General features: G+C 58.5%; 2 non-coding genes across 2 annotated transcripts; both read right to left on the bottom strand.

Moving 5' to 3' along the window:
- Window positions 1-727: 727 nt before the first annotated feature.
- Window positions 728-880, bottom strand: LOC142790402 (5.8S ribosomal RNA). Its single transcript, XR_012889493.1, has one exon. It is a non-coding gene; the product is annotated as a 5.8S ribosomal RNA (ribosomal RNA).
- Window positions 881-2,599: 1,719 nt separating this feature from the next.
- On the bottom strand, window positions 2,600-4,414 carry LOC142790333 (small subunit ribosomal RNA). Its single transcript, XR_012889444.1, has one exon. It is a non-coding gene; the product is annotated as a small subunit ribosomal RNA (ribosomal RNA).
- Window positions 4,415-5,974: the final 1,560 nt, after the last annotated feature.

The raw sequence follows: 5,974 nt of genomic DNA, 5'->3' as shown, positions 1-5,974 counted from the left end.
TTTTTTGAACGGGACGGGAACTGCGAAGCACTTAGACCGACGGCGGACTACGACGAGAACGCCTTAAGCTTCGCCAACGTTTCGCCAACTCGTGCGGGAGACTTTTTCCGCTTCGCGGCAAGTCGTCGCGCCGTGCTCTCCGCATCAACCGCGTACGCAGCGAACCGCAAACGTCGGGCGCAGCCTCCTCACCTCCCTGCGCTTTGCGCGCGAACGTTCCCTGTTCGCGCGGCAAAGCCTGGAGGAGGCACGGCCCCGCAGCGTGTTCGAGCGCCCGGTCTACGGGACACCCTGCTTACTTCGAGGGCAACAAGCGCAACGCAAGGCTGCGATCTCGCGCACTTTGCGCACGGCTGGAGAAGCTTTGCTGGCCGGCTTTCGCTCCTCGTGTTTACCGTGCGTTAAAGTTGCGCGTCCGTGGCTCTCGCAGCTCTTGCGCGCCCGGTCGCAGAGAGGAGTACGCAACCTCGACCGCACTTTCCCTGCAGGCTTCCTTCCGACTCGAAGTCCTGCGGCGGTCTCAACGAGGTGCCACATCCTCAATGCAGTCGGTCGCCCCCGTTTCGGTTGGGCTCTGGCACGACGGTCGCCACCGTCTCGCCCTTGAGTGGCCGCTGTTGGCGCTCGCTGTGAGGTGTTCAGCGTGCTGTCCGTGTTGCCGACGCGGTCAAAACGAGTCGACGGCTCACGTTCCCTTGTGCGCCGAAGGCTCTCTTGATATGTGATCCGACCCTCAGACAGACGAAGCCAAGGGAAGACCCAAGGCCGCAATGTGCGTTCAAAGAATCAGTGCTCAGTGTGTCCTGCAATTCACACCAAGTCTCGCAGCTGGCTGCGTTCTTCATCGACCCGAGAACCGAGTGATCCACCGCTTAGAGTCGTGAAAAAGTGTTTGTTCAATTCCGTACAGTCAAAACCAAACGTTTCTGGCACTCGGCCAAACAGTGGCCAAGAAGGGCGCTTTTCAGCGCACGCTTGGACTCCAAAACTCTGCCGCGCCTTTTTCGGCTGCCGCAAATCGAGCAAACGGTGTGTTTCGGACGGCGTTTCGCTTTCGCTACTTGCGAGTGCTTTCGTGGTCCACCCCTCTATAAATACTCGGGAGGCGTCGAAGCCGGTTCTCCAAGCCAGACCCGTAGGTATCGTTGTGTGCTCGCTCTCATTGGCCCGCCTAACCAGAAAATGCCTGCGGTACACCCATTTGGATAAGAGTGCACGCAGATGCGGGCCTCGACGGCTACACATTTCCTCGGGCGGCCGCCTCCCGGCCTCCGTGGAGCGCGGGATGCACGGTCCCATCGACAAGCCTCTCCCGTTTTTACCGTGGCGTCGCGGTTCACCACGGCAGGCGGGTCGGTCTCCTCCGCATAAAAAGGGGGACCCCCGCTTTTTGTTCCACGAAATCGCACAAGCTTTTTTCGCATCCACGGTTTGCCACCGCACACCAAAATTCCGATCCGGCTGCCTACTTTAGCCAACAGGTGGAGCCAGGCGCGCCGTACTTGCGCGGCACTTCCCACGTCCACCGAAGTCGGTGCCAAGGACCACTTTCGGCGCCGGAGCCGCGTACGAGCCTACTCGAGGCGGAAGAACGAAGCCAGCAAGGGCCTGGCCGCAAGTGCGTTCAATTGTCGGGACGTCCAAGTCCCTCGTTCTTCCGTGCTTCCTCTTTCGGCAAGTCGTTGCGGCACCTTCCCAAAGCGCGCAGACCCGCTAATCGCGACGAGCGCGACGTGGCCGTGCCGCCTTTCCCTCGGCAGCAAGCAAAACGCCTGGCAACGTCGACGCTCCCCTAACCGCGATCTCGCACCGTGTTTCGTGTGGCGAACTCAAAAGCCGGCCGGCGCTGCTGCAACCATTACGGTCGGTACGCATACGCCGCGGAGGGCGGGACGGTCATCGGAGCGTGCGGTTCCTCCATCGAGTACTGCGCACCTCGGCCGTCGCATCGCCGTGCCATGACCGGCCGCGCGTCAACGCGAACCGGTGCCAGCGAGATCCCTCGCCTGCAAGAACCGACCGGCAGCCTCCGTCACCCGAGGACGCGGAGGCGCTTGCCGCGGACGGCGGGACGGTATGCACTGGTGCACAGCGGACCCGTCACATCGCCAGTTCCTTGACCGACCGCCGACGCTTGTGCCGTTCCTCTCGTACTTGGCAGTCGCCGCGCGATTGTCGGGTCTCGTTCTTGCACGCTCGAACGGTCGGGAGGGCACTCGGCTGGCGTTTCGGGAACGCGCAGCCTCGCCTTCTACCGACGTAACCACGACTCGCCGTTCGCGCTCCGCCGCTCCTGTTTACAGTACTAGGCGGTCCCGCAGCGGTCGGGTCGCGCATTTCGAGCGCTTCGAGCCACGGTGCAGTGGCGGGTCGAAAGCCGACCTATGAGTGCGTTGCGCCGTTTGTACCCGCGTCCGCCACCTGGCCGACCGTCCAAGGTCGCGGTGTTGGCGTCCGCTGGGCGCAACAATTTGTCACGGGGTGCCGCTCCACATTCAGGCAGCCCCGTGGGGAAAAGCCGACCCCGCGTCCAAACGGGGTCAGCGGCAGAAAGTGTCGGGCGCAGACGCAGCTGAGGCGCTCACCCTTCACAATCCGTTAATGATCCTTCCGCAGGTTCACCTACGGAAACCTTGTTACGACTTTTACTTCCTCTAAATGATCAAGTTTGGTCATCTTTCCAACAGACCGGCGCAACCGAAAGGCCGCGCCGGACATCGGTCCGAAGACCTCACTAAATCATTCAATCGGTAGTAGCGACGGGCGGTGTGTACAAAGGGCAGGGACGTAATCAACGCGAGCTTATGACTCGCGCTTACTGGGAATTCCTCGTTCAAGGGGAACAATTGCAAGCCCCTATCCCAATCACGAAAGAAGTTCCACGGGTTACCCAGTCTTTTCAGACAGGGATAAAGACACGCTGCTTCCTTCAGTGTAGCGCGCGTGCGGCCCCGGACATCTAAGGGCATCACAGACCTGTTATTGCTCTGTTTCGTGCGGCTAGGAGCCGCTTGTCCCTCTAAGAAGGTTGTAAGGTGCTGGGAACCCCGCACCTATTTAATAGGCTAGAGTCTCGTTCGTTATCGGAATTAACCAGACAAATCGCTCCACCAACTAAGAACGGCCATGCACCACCATCCACCGAATCAAGAAAGAGCTCTCAATCTGTCAATCCTCCCAGTGTCCGGGCCGGGTAAGTTTTCCCGTGTTGAGTCAAATTAAGCCGCAGGCTCCACTCCTGGTGGTGCCCTTCCGTCAATTCCTTTAAGTTTCAGCTTTGCAACCATACTTCCCCCGGAACCCAAATACTTTGGTTTCCCGGAAGCTGCCCGCCGAGTCATTTGAGTAACTCAGGCGGATCGCTGGTTGGCATCGTTTATGGTCAGAACTAGGGCGGTATCTGATCGCCTTCGAACCTCTGACTTTCGTTCTTGATCAATGAAAACATTCTTGGCAAATGCTTTCGCAGTAGTTCGTCTTGCGACGGTCCAAGAATTTCACCTCTAGCGCCGCAATACGAATGCCCCCGTCCGTCCCTCTTAATCATTACCTCGTATTCCAAAAACCAACAGAACAGAAACGAGGTCTTGTTCTATTATTCCATGCAAGTTTATTCAGGCGACTCGCCTGCGTTGAGCACTCTAATTTTTTCAAAGTAAAAGCACCGGCCATCTCGAGGCACACAATGAAGTGCACCAAGAAAGAACCGGCATGATGTTCAGTCCGAGCCGTCGCATCGGGTAGATGCACTACTCGTCTGGAACTGAGATCCAACTACGAGCTTTTTAACCGCAGCAGCTTTAGTATACGCTATTGGAGCTGGAATTACCGCGGCTGCTGGCACCAGACTTGCCCTCCAATTGATCCTCGTTAAAAGATTTAGAGTGTACTCATTTCAATTACGGGGCCTCAAAAGAGTCCCGTATTGTTATTTTTCGTCACTACCTCCCCGTGCCGGGAGTGGGTAATTTGCGCGCCTGCTGCCTTCCTTGGATGTGGTAGCCGTTTCTCAGGCTCCCTCTCCGGAATCGAACCCTGATTCTCCGTTACCCGTAACAACCATGGTAAGCAAGTAACCTACCATCGAAAGTTGATAAGGCAGACACTTGAAAGAAACGTCGCCGGCTCGTGGCCATGCGATCAGCACAAAGTTATCCAGAGTCACCACACAATACGGGCCGAAACCCGATCGATCTTGGTCTAATAAAAGCACCCGTTACCCAAAGGGCTCCAGGCTCACTGCATGTATTAGCTCTAGAATTGCCACAGTTATCCAAGTAGGAAGAAACGATCTAAGGAACCATAACTGATTTAATGAGCCATTCGCGGTTTCGCCTTATTTCGGCATGTACTTAGACATGCATGGCTTAATCTTTGAGACAAGCATATGATTACTGGCAGGATCAACCAGGTAATCGTTCGACTGCGCGTCCGTCCTCGCCTTCGGCGGGCCGGACGCAGTCTGTGTGCGGCGGAGGCCACCTTCAGGCGCCCCAACACGCTTATTTTGCACTCCGAGATGACGGCGTTCGAGCTCGCTACGGCACAACCTTCCCGAAAGACGAGTGGGAGCCGTGCGGCAAGAAGCACGTTCATGCTCGCTCTTTTTCGTTGCATCGACTCGGTCGCGCCGTGCGGGTTGCCCAAGCCCGCTGCACTGTCGGTGGACCGGCCGGAACTAGCAACGGAGCCGAGACTGCAAAGCCGCCAGACGACGGGTCACGCCCGCGTCTTCGGCGCTTTCGCATCTGAATCGCCCGAGGACGACACGGAACACACCTCGATATCGTGGTAAAACGGCACCGTCCGACAACCAGCCCCTAACGCATCAAGCGGATGAGGCTGCAGACGACTGCCGTGGATTCCCCTGGAGCAGACCCGAGGACACGCTTGACGAGGCCGAAGCCCGCCGCATATCAGACACCCGGTCGCTTTCGCGTACGCCGCTCACGAGAACCCCCACATAATAGCAGCGATAAGTACCCAGACCTCCTTGGGCACTAATACGAGCGTACTCGAGAAAATTTCACCGCGGGTGTGCCCCGAAACGTGTGGCACGTTGAGCGTGCCACAAGTCTACGTCGCTCTCAAACCCGCCGAGGTCGTAGAATTTGCGACCCTACTCACGAAATTCCCACCGAGGATACGGCCGCAAACGTACCGCACCTTGGGTAGGCCACGAGTTTGTGCAACACTACGCTGACGGCACAGCACCGAGGTCGTGCGCGCACGCACGGGAAAATTCCGCCGCGGTTTCTGCCGAAAACGTGAGGCACCACGACTCTCCGCAAGTTCGCGTCGACTGCGAAAGACCGAAGTCGTGAACGACGTGTCCGCTACTCGCCGCCGACACGCTGGACACCAAACGTACAACGACTCGACGGCGTCGTAGAGGCCCACGACGCGGTTTTCCTTAACGACGTCTCGGCGTGGCACCGACAGGTTAGAACGGCCGACCAACGTTCCCTGTCCGCCGTTCGGCTCAGTCGAAGGGCTCGGCGACTTCGGCAACGCTGCGAAGCCGCACGGTGACGCACGCCATGTCCCCATTTTTTTTTTTTCTTTCTGCGTCTGCCGGGGTGCCCCTATAATAGCAGCGATAAGCACCCAGACCGCCGTGGGTCGCTCGCCCCGGCTGACGTGGTTTTTCGTACTCCTGCGGCGGTCGCCGTCAAGCACGTCCAAATACGCTACTTTCGTGGGCGCATTCACGCTCTTTCGCTTCGCCGGAGTGCCAGCACTCACTCTGCCAAAAACGGCGAACATCCGAGCGGCGGTTCCCACTTTTGCGTCGGCGTCGCAAACCCCGCCCCGGCAGACGAGGTTTGCCGTACTCGTGCGACGGTGGCCGGCGGGCACGTCGAAAGACGCCGATATCGTGCGCGAATTGGCGCACCTTGGCTTCACCGGAGTGCCGCCACTGACTCCTCCAAAAACGGCGAAGATCCGAGCGGCGCTTCCCACTTTCGCATCG

This window comes from Rhipicephalus microplus, unplaced genomic scaffold (assembly GCF_043290135.1).
Source record: "Rhipicephalus microplus isolate Deutch F79 unplaced genomic scaffold, USDA_Rmic scaffold_99, whole genome shotgun sequence".
Lineage (NCBI taxonomy): Eukaryota > Metazoa > Arthropoda > Arachnida > Ixodida > Ixodidae > Rhipicephalus > Rhipicephalus microplus.
This window is presented reverse-complemented; position numbering and strand designations above follow the sequence as displayed.